The 10,292-nt window shown below is 36.3% G+C and overlaps 1 protein-coding gene across 10 annotated transcripts in view; it reads right to left on the bottom strand.

The window, feature by feature from the left end:
• Positions 1 to 2,468: 2,468 nt before the first annotated feature.
• Positions 2,469 to 10,292, bottom strand: part of RBMS1 (RNA binding motif single stranded interacting protein 1) — a 531,713-nt gene continuing 523,889 nt past the window's right edge. For all 10 annotated transcript variants that reach the window (XM_073634059.1, XM_073634061.1, XM_073634058.1 and 7 more), the window contains one exon: positions 2,469 to 4,819. The gene's annotated coding sequence lies outside the window, so the exon portion shown is untranslated. The remainder of the gene's footprint in view (positions 4,820 to 10,292) is intronic.

Below are 10,292 nucleotides of genomic sequence, written 5' to 3'. Positions count from 1 at the left end.
CACTACATTTCCCCTCTTGGTGATCAATGTGCATTTTAATAAACTTTATTGCAGACTCCTACCCTGCTCTGAAGAAAAAGCGATTTGTTATTCTAATTTTAGATACAGATTATGAATGCAAATTACTTTTTCATTATTAATGTACTGATCTAATTAAGGAAAGTCGCAGGAGCCTGCATATCTTTAGAATTAACCCCTATATGACCATCTCACCAAAAATGACACTTTTGTTGCAGAGGATGCCTAATGTGTGACTTGTATATTGTATTTTGGTGCAGACTTCTGGGAAAATCAGTGAGCCAATCAGCAGGGAATTACATTTTTGTGGGAATTCCGTACACCAACTGTGTATAGAATTCCTCCAGGTTGCCATATCGCATTGAATTTTACAAAAAATTACTGATTGAAAAGGAAAGGTCATTTTAAATAACATTATATTACAATAGGTCTTGTGTCGCAGTTATGTAGGGTTTATATATTTTTTTCCATTTGCTAAAATGTTTTACCCTTTAAGTGCTAAGAAGCCATTTAAGTACTAAGAAGCCATACAGCTTGAACTATAATTTGTTGTAATATTCATGGACAGATTGAACTTGTATTAACCCCCCCCCACTTAAAATAGCATTAGTAATAGCAATTAGTCATCACCATTTGCATTAGTAGTAGCTGTAGCATTGAGGAATAAAAGTCACTTGACATATGCATATAGCAATAATTGAAACTACTATTAAGAATAGTAGCAAATGAAAAAAGTCAATCAGGGGAGGGTTAAATATTGTTGTGTTAATAGAAGTACAAATATCAAAATTGAGCCGATTTACAAAAGTAGAACAGAATGTTCACTTCGTAAAAGGAAAAAAATTACTGACCTGAATGAGGTATAAAAATGTGTTCACTTTAATTATCTAATCCAGTGCAAATAATGTGTTTTCTAACTTCCACATGCATATAATTGAGTATAAAAAGTGAATGCACCAACATTTTATTCACTTAGCTTAACGGAACATTCACTTTGGAAAGTGAACGGTCTTTATTCCTTTCAGCCCTAAATTTTTTAAATTATGTATTAATTTTTTAAATTTTCTTTCCTGTTAACAGTCTAGTAAACTGAGCTTTCTGTAAAAGCAAAGATAAAAGCAAAAAAAATAAAATAAAGTCTTTTACATCAGCACAAATTTCTTTATAAATTACATAATGGGATATCAACTATAAACAAATCGTTATTTATTAAAATCAAGCCACTCAATGCATATGTTCAAACTTGGTGCATTTGCATGGAAAAAAAAGGAGGAAAAGGTAGTTGACACAGTTTACTCGAATTGCACAAATGTAAATACAACAAGATAGGATTTTATTGAAACAAAGGATAATGACATGTACTAAGTGTCACTTGGCTCCTCCAAGGCCCAGAAATTGTGGTGTGAAATTTTGACAAAAACACTGTAAAAAGTATAGACTCTCCATATATTTGATAGACTGTGGTCTTTTCTCAAACCCCTTGTATCCAGGCACATTTACATGTATATCCGTGGCTTCATTCAAGTCAACACTTTTTAATCTGAAATTGTATCAGTTGTGATTGTCAACTAGTTGTAAATAAAACCGTACGCTCCTAACTTAGTATTGTCAAAATTCTGCTGTGAAACAAAAAAATGAAAAAAATAAAAAAAGTCAAATAATTTTTTTAACCTGATATTACTGCACGTAAATGGAATAAAATCCTGTGGATTTAATGAAAAGATTTATATTCTGATTTAACAAACAACAAAAACACATTTTCTTTTGTATCTTTTTTATTCAAAAGTTTTCAAAAGAAACAAAAAACAGAAAAAGCTAACAATCTAATCAAATTTACAGTTCAAAAATTTTTTTATTTTGGCGTTTTAACAATAACTACAGAGTTGTCTTGAACCGGACAAATAAGTTACCACTGGCAAGTTTGTGGCACTAGTAAAACAAAAATAAAAAATTAACTCTCTTGATCATATAGATATCTCTATGAAAATCTTTTTTCAATCTGTACAAAAGGTCTTTCTTCATAAATTAATTTTATTTATTTTTTTCTTATAATTTAATGGCTGTCTACTATGTGATGTTTAACTGATTATTTTTATGTACAGAGGTTATGTTTTAATGTTCCAAATCTTACCCAGACACAAAGTATGGCACATTGTTCAGACACCTGCAGCAGTGATTGAAATCCCCTTTATTGAAACTATATGAATTTACCACTACTTAAAACATAATTGAGAATTTCATTTTAGTAGGAGTTTTAGAGTTCAGAATTCATTCAATAGAGGAGGACTACTTGCATGTCTGAACTTCTATGTCTTTACTGCTGAAGGGGCTGTTTGAACATCCATAATAACTAACCACACACCTCAAGCAGCAAAGGTGTTCAATTAAAGCAATTATATCCCAGGGAGCTTTGAACCAATTATACCACAACTTTTGTTGTATTCCTCTGCAAAAAAAAAAAAAAAAAAAAAAAAAAAAAAAAGAAAAGAAAAGAAAAGAAAAAAAAAAAAGAAGAACAAAAACACTTCTCATGAATATGCATTTTTTTTTTTTTTACTAAAATCTAACTCAGAGCAGCAATTACTTTTGAAACTATGAAATCTCACCGCTTTCTAATAATCAAATACATGCAGATTATTACTAAATACTTAAAATAGGAAAAAAAAAAATTTAAAAATGATAAAATGAAAATAAAAAAGTAACCATAAAACTGCTTAGCCCTAGCTCCAGCTAGGAGGATTTGGTCAGAGGAAACAGGCAATGCCAGCAACCTGTTCCAATAAAAAAGGAAATAAAGTTTTGAGGTAGATAACTGATCACACTGCTGACCAGGCGAGTACACAGTTTTGGAAGACAACAAAATTCATTTCTTTTACATATGCAATTAGAATAAAAACAGCCATAATATAAGCAGTAATCAATCTAATGTGTTAATAAAAATATATATATATAAAAGGAAACAAAAATTGCTGTATTTGACCAATCAGGAATTTCATAGTTTCAAAAAAGGTGTTTTTATTTTTATTTTTTTTTTCGTTACAATTAATACTTGTAGTGATGATGTGAAGTGTGGCACTGCTTGGATCCAAGTCTTCCTTCATGCTTTTGATATTGTGTCCATACATTTACTAAAACTATTTAAAAAAAATGCAAATGTACAAAAAAAGGCACATTCTCCTAACCGCAAACTGGCCCGGCAAAAATAAAGAAAACAGAAAAAAAATCATGCTGAGAATAATCTGGAAGATTGGTTACTGGCTCTTTGTTCTTTGGTAAAGTTACCTTTAAAAGTGCCAAGTCTTTTTTTTTAATTTTTATTATTTTCACCTAATAGAGAGCGAGTACCCAATGTACTGACAATTCCACTTATATCTCAGCTTATTTCTTCAAAGTCCTTTAGCTTTTTGCCATGTTGCTGTAACAGCACTTTTCGTTTGCAAGGTTTGAGCACAATCAACTAAAGTACTATCATTAATTGTATAAAGAAACAACCAAAAACAGAGGAAAAAAAAAAACAAAAAAACAAAAAACAACAAAACAAAAAAACCCAAAAAACAAGAACATTCGCTGACAAATCCCCTATCCCAATTCCTATATTCTACATATGCTAAAACATCAAGTTAATTTGAAAAAACAAAAAAACAAAAAAAAAAAAGCAAAACATTTTTACATTGCATCTTACAGCAGATTTCCTAAAATCGCTTAGACTACCAGAGCAAATTGTTGGCATAAGGCCTTACAAACAACTGATTCTACTAAAACATCCCCCCCACCCCCAATCAGAAACTGTTTCACACAAAATAAAACATTTTCCCACCTCCCCACCCAACATTTTTTTTTTTTCACTACCATACATATTACGTGAAAAAAAAAAATATTAAAAACATCTATTACACATTAAAAAGCCAGATTTTCAGCAATTTTATTAACTACCTTTTAAAAGCCCTATGCTGCTGTTTTACAAGGCAAAACCGACCAGCTTACTTGGTCTAAGCAATCTACACTTTTTTTCTAGTAATTGCGTGGAGGAAAAAAAAGCTACAGCATTAAAAGTTTTTTTTAAGGCAAATTGGAATTCATTGGAAAAAGATAAGACACTTCACGCTATGAAAAAAAAAAAAAATTACAAGGAGTCAGAAAAAACGGACAGCAACTGCAACACTGCACTACAGCAACACTCACACTGCAAGCACGGAGGCATCACATTAAAATGCCTTCTTGTTGGAATCAGTTACAACATTGAGAAACCAGCGAGGTTTATTTTTGCAATTATTTTTTTCGCTGGGCAAAAATGGTGAACCTTGAGAGAAGAAAAAAAAAAAAAACCCCAAAAAACAAAAAAAAAACAAAAATCCCAAGTCCTTAAAAATGTAACAATGGAAATCCCATACAAAACAAAAAAATAAAATAAAAAAAACTAAAGAAAAAATAAAAATAAACACAAAAAAATGTGTCTGTTATGCACATATCCTCATACAAATAGCCACCTGTGCATATCCAGAGATAAACCTGTAGTCTGTCTCTTTTTGTGTTCTACTACTTGATAAAAATTTCCATAATAAAATAAACCTGTTCAGGGGAACAGACACTAGATGAATTGAAGGTTTTTATGCACTTCATAGAACTTATAGCAAAAATAGTTTGAGTTGATTTTGTTATAAATAATGTTTTTTTGTTTTTTTTTTTCCCCCCCCAAGAACCTGTGCAAAACGGTCAATTCATAAAGCACGATTGTTCAGAAAATTCCGTGATTGTTTAAGCATCTGAACCTCATTTCCCCCAATCAAGGTCTTCGCTCCATCTGTGAGAAAGAGAAAAGAAAAAAAAAAAAAAAAAATTATGTTTTTTTCCCCCTTTAGGTCTTTTCAAGTACTAGATTGGTATTAACTGAACAAAATAAGGCAATATTAATTCATTTCATTACATAAAATATGATTGTATAATTTAATACAGAAATCTTGGACACTTGCTTGAAATGGTAAAATTTATTTTTTTCGTATCCGGTCTCCAAATGGATGGATGTAAAACCATGAACATCAAAATAGAAAAATACAATTACCACCGTAGACAAATAAATATCATTCACCAGTCTGGGATATTCCATACAGAAAAATAAAATATATACAATAACTGATAATTATTTTGTGAAATTACTTGTTGAAAGGTATTTGCTGCTTACAATTGCATCTGCATGAGCGTTAAATGCAACAATATGACTCAACTGCAGATCCCTATCTTTCAGTCATTTAGCACACATGCAAAAATTAAATAAACTTGAATTTGTTTGTAAAAAGCATACAGCAATATACACCGTAAATAGACAAAAAAAAAAAAAAATCATAATTGCACGATACCACAGTCAATGTCTATATTGGATAATGTAATGACTTTGTTTTGTCACCAGGTGGCACCATAGCTAAAGTTCTTCCCTTGTTGAGATTGCAAGTCATTTTCACCTTGGCTCCCTGTTCATGTCAAATGCCGGGCGAGTCTTGCAAGAGCCAAGCTGCTTGCTTCACCAATCCCTGCACTTCAGGTAGTCAATCACCGATTAACACTCCGATGACCAAAGTGAATGCCATCAATTTTGCATTATGGCAAGATATTCAGACAATGAAATTAGCAAGCAGCATTCCCTGGGTCAAAAGATTTTCCAGCTATTCTTTAGTAATTGCAACTGAATATCATGACATTCTAAAACAATAAGGTTAAGTTCACTTTAAACCGATATCTAAACAGCAGTATACATTGCATCGCTATTTACTAAAAAAAAAAACCTCATAATTTCTAGAAATATGTGGAATATATACACAGCTACCAGTCTATTATTTTGGGCAGTTCTAGGTTTCTGCACTTGACATATTCCTGATGCTAATAATGGTCTATGCTTCTAGCTTAGGAGAAAACCATACTATGTTTAACCACTTCAGCTCTGGAAGGATTTAACCCCCCTTCGTGACCAGGCCATTTTTTTGGAATACGGCAATGCGTTAATTTAACTGACAATTACGCGGTAGTGCGACGCTGTACCCAAATAAAATTGATGCGCCCCCCCCCCCCCCCCCCCACAAATAGAGCTTTCTTTTGGTGGTATTTGATCACCTCTGCAGTTTTTATGTTTTGTGCTATAAACAAAAAAAAAAACAAAAAAAAAAACCTGACGATTTTGAAAAAAAAAAAAAAAAAAAATTTTTACTTCCTGCTATAAAAAAATCCAATTTCTTCACCAATTTAGGCCAAAATGTATTCTGCTACATTTTTGTTAGAAAAAAAAAAAAAAAAAAAAAAAATAAAAATCAGCGTATATTGATTGATTTGAGCAAAAGTTATATAGTGTCTGCAAACTATGGGATATATTTATGGATTTTTTTTTTTACCAGTAATGACGGCGATAAGTGATTTTAAGCAGGACTGCAACATTGTGGCGGACAAACTGACACCAAGCGACACATTTGGGGACCAGTGACACCAATACAATGGTCAATGCAAAAAAAAAAAAAATCCCCATACGTCTGATACTTTGTCTCAACAGCTGTTAACAGATGCAGAGTAAAAACAAGCCAATTAGAAAAGCGCTGATTTTTCACTGCCAGACATACAATTACAGCATGAATTTAATATGTAAAAATTATTTCTAAATTCTTTCAATCTGCTGCTATATGACATTACACCTGGATTCAGCTTTTGCAGATTGGCATAAAATAACTTTGTAAAAAGCATTGGGATGCACAGATAAAAACTAGACAAATAAAAAGCAATGGGATACGTAGATTGCAAAATTATACTAATAAAATGTGCCAATTATTTGTATTGCTCAACACATAAATAGCTCATTTATCAATGTGTCATACTATATGCTCTAAACAATTAGGGATACTTAAAACAAGAACAGAACAATAGAGATTGTAGCAATTTATTAAATTTCTTGTTGCCATTTTTCTAGTGGAGTTAGCAAATGAAAGCAGACACTGGATTGGTTGTACTTGTGACATCAGTAGCTGCAGGCTGCGATATGCTAATAGGTCTATATTAACTGGAGCATCTGCAATTAAGATAGATTAATGGCTTTTAATGTTTGCCAAATGGAACTTTCAAGTCTGTGGACGCTATAGCAGTTTATAGTCCACCCACTCCTGCCGCTTTATTTGCTTATGTGGTTACCACCATAACATTTCATAGCCAATATGGAGATGTGGGCCAGAGTGTGACCATCCAGGCTGCAGTATAACATCTGCAGGCGGACCCACCTCCATCCTGGGGTTGATGCCTGGTCCCAGGTACACACCTCCAGGGCTCAATAATCCAAAGAAATCAGACAACATATAGAACACTGAGGGTCAGAATATCTTAAAGTCGATTTGAAATTTCAGCTAAGATGGTAAAAATGTAAATCTGGGTGCAGTAAAAGGCTGATAGTCAACCTTTGTTTTTATCTGTCAGTCACCCCCAGTGGAATAGTCCTCCTCCTGCAATGCCCTGCAAAGGGGACTATGTGTAAGGACAATCATCCTCTCTGCAGTTCCCTCATGTCAGTTCTACAGCTCTTCAATCGGCAATACTTGCTCTCCTCTGCATTTCTGTGCACCCCAATTACATTTTTACCATTTCAACAAAAGCTTCAATTGGTCTTTAAAAGAGAAGCATGGCCATAGCATTTTTTCCATTCTTCTCTTGTGGGTCACAGGATTGCACCTACTTTTGCTCACTTGTGATCAGAGTCAGCTAACAGCGTGCTTTTGCCCACCAACAGCTAATGTGGCAGAACCGCTCCAGACACTGGAAGGATCCATGACAATATTGTCAGGATCCACCCAGCTGCCTGACTGACAGTTGGCTGCACTTCTAAGAGCAGCTGAGAGCCAGAGCCAGCTATTACCATGCCCTCCCCAGTCTGGCGCACCAGTGAGGGCTTCAGGAGCAGAGTGGAGAGCGGTGACTGACAGTCACCCCTCCACTTCGAGCGAACCAAGAACTGAGCAATCAGCAGTCATTAGATTGCTCAGTTCTCAATCTCTTGGTTAGAGCAGGTGTGGGACAGCTACAGCATCACACAGATGCTTCAGCATAGAGGGGAGTATGTATGTTTATTTTTTTTATTTAATCCATACTTCTCCTTGAGGTCAAAATTACAAACACGGGTGTAGCATAAAGCACCTTAGGGTGTGTGTGTATGTTTCTCGAATACAGCTTAAAGGGGTTGCAAAGGGGTTTTTTTTTTATATAACATACATGTTATACTTGCTTCCTCTGTGCAAGGGTTTTGCACAGAGCGGCCCCGATCCTCCTCTTCTGGCGTCCCTCAGAGGTGCTCCTGCCACCTCCCCACATCAAGTGCCCCTATGGAGAGCCGTATTCCATGGGGGCACTCGTGCGGCACACTCCCAAGTCCTGCTGCTGCCTCCATTGATACAGAAAGCAGGGCTCGGCCCCGCCCCCATGTCACTGTATTTGGACAGCAGTGGGAGCCAATGGCTCCTGAGGCTATCAATTTATCCAATGAGGACCGAGGCAGTGGCTGGAGCTGCTGTGCTCGTCGCCTACCTGGAAAGATCAGGTTCAGGTAAGTAAAAGGGGGGCTCTGGGGGCTGCTGCACAGAAGGTTTTTACTTTATTGCATAGAATATATTAAGGTGAAAAACCTTGAGGGTTCACAACCCCTTTAAGGTGTCAAGACTCTTCATGTAACAACTCGGTTATATTAACCTGATAAAGAATCTCCAAGCCTTAGTATTTGCATCAAGTGCTCCTCAAGTTGAGGCTCTCAGTGTGATGCTGGAAATTCATAGAACGCTGCATGCTGGAACTTGTAAAGACCTGCTGTAGAGTCCTCATAGTTTTCGCTTTTATGTTTAACAGAAAACAGATTTCCATTGGCTCTAAACACTCTCCAGAGTAATATCAGTGTTGGGAGTGCGTGTATACAGTGTTGCTATTGTGACCAAATCCGCCTGTAAGACGGTATGCGTTGATCAAGCCAGAGGCATCCCAGCAATGCTGAATCAATGTGAACTCACCTGACCTGACTTCATCTCACTGGCAACTACTACTAAATACAATCCATTCTAGGCTGCTACACCCAAGCAGTGATAACTGGCTTACAGCCATTATGTTCACAAGGCCTATAAATAGACAATCCTCACCCCCTTTTGTTAATACTTTCTTGGTCAGGTAAACTGTTAAAGGGTCAATCCATCCTGCACTGATATTTAGCTGTGTGTCGGTCGGTCAGTCAGTGCTGAACTAATAGAAGCAAGGTATTGATGGATATGAAATAATCCAGTCCTCCTTCAAAAGGGGCTGATGTGCCATTAAGGTGCAGTGTAGGTGGAGCTTGTTCTGGTTTTGGGTTGCTGCCTCTGATAGTCTTGAGAACACTCCTGGATGATAGATGACAAACTCTGGGGTGGGTATTGAGTAGTGCTCGGTACAAACTTCACGACATCCAAAAAGGTCAAATCCAACCATTTGCTAAATAAAAGTATCAGATGAAGACCACACACTTTCTACCTCTCCCTTCCTCAGGGCTGAAACTATAGATCTGTTTGGACTCATGATGAGAAACTGTTAGGAGACCTATAATAAGGCTTCATCCAAACGGTCAGACCTGGACACATTGCAAACTGCCAGCAGTTAAGATGGATGGAATAGCCACATTCCTTTTTCAAGCATGGATACACAATACATGGAGGTCCGCCCCTCGTTCCGCCTATATTAAACCCCTCCATGTATTGTGTATCCATGCTTGAAAAAGGAATGCGGCTATTCCATCCATCTATAGCTAGCAATTTCAGAAACGCATCGCATGTTGATGACGTCACGGCTCGGCGCCGGCCTGTGTCTGCTCTCCAAGCCACGTTTCCATCTCACACACACGGCCGTGTCTCTTCCCTCACCATACAGGGACAGTACAATCGCCGGAGATACAGCGCAGCCCTGCCATCCAGCCAGACGTCTCTCTCCTCCTTTCCATAGATATTTATGCTACTATTGAACTGATTCCTTCCTTTTACACTGGACTACTGACACCATCCTCCAGGGACATTGCATTACACCAATGTGTGTAGGTGCTCAGTCATCTGCACCCCTGCTTGCCTGGACTGGATTGTGCTCCAGCTACACTGATACAGCTTCTACCTGCAGCCCTGTGTTTTTCAACCCTCCAGCCTTCACCATGCTCCTGTACATGCCTTCTCTTACTTTCATGTGAGTGGATATTTTATTTAAATAAAGTGTTTGATAAATTTCTCAGAGGCACCCCTATTCCTTGTCTTTTT

The sequence above is a fragment of the Aquarana catesbeiana genome, linkage group LG06 (assembly GCF_042186555.1).
Source record: "Aquarana catesbeiana isolate 2022-GZ linkage group LG06, ASM4218655v1, whole genome shotgun sequence".
In the NCBI taxonomy this organism is placed as follows: Eukaryota; Metazoa; Chordata; class Amphibia; order Anura; family Ranidae; genus Aquarana; species Aquarana catesbeiana.
This window is presented reverse-complemented; position numbering and strand designations above follow the sequence as displayed.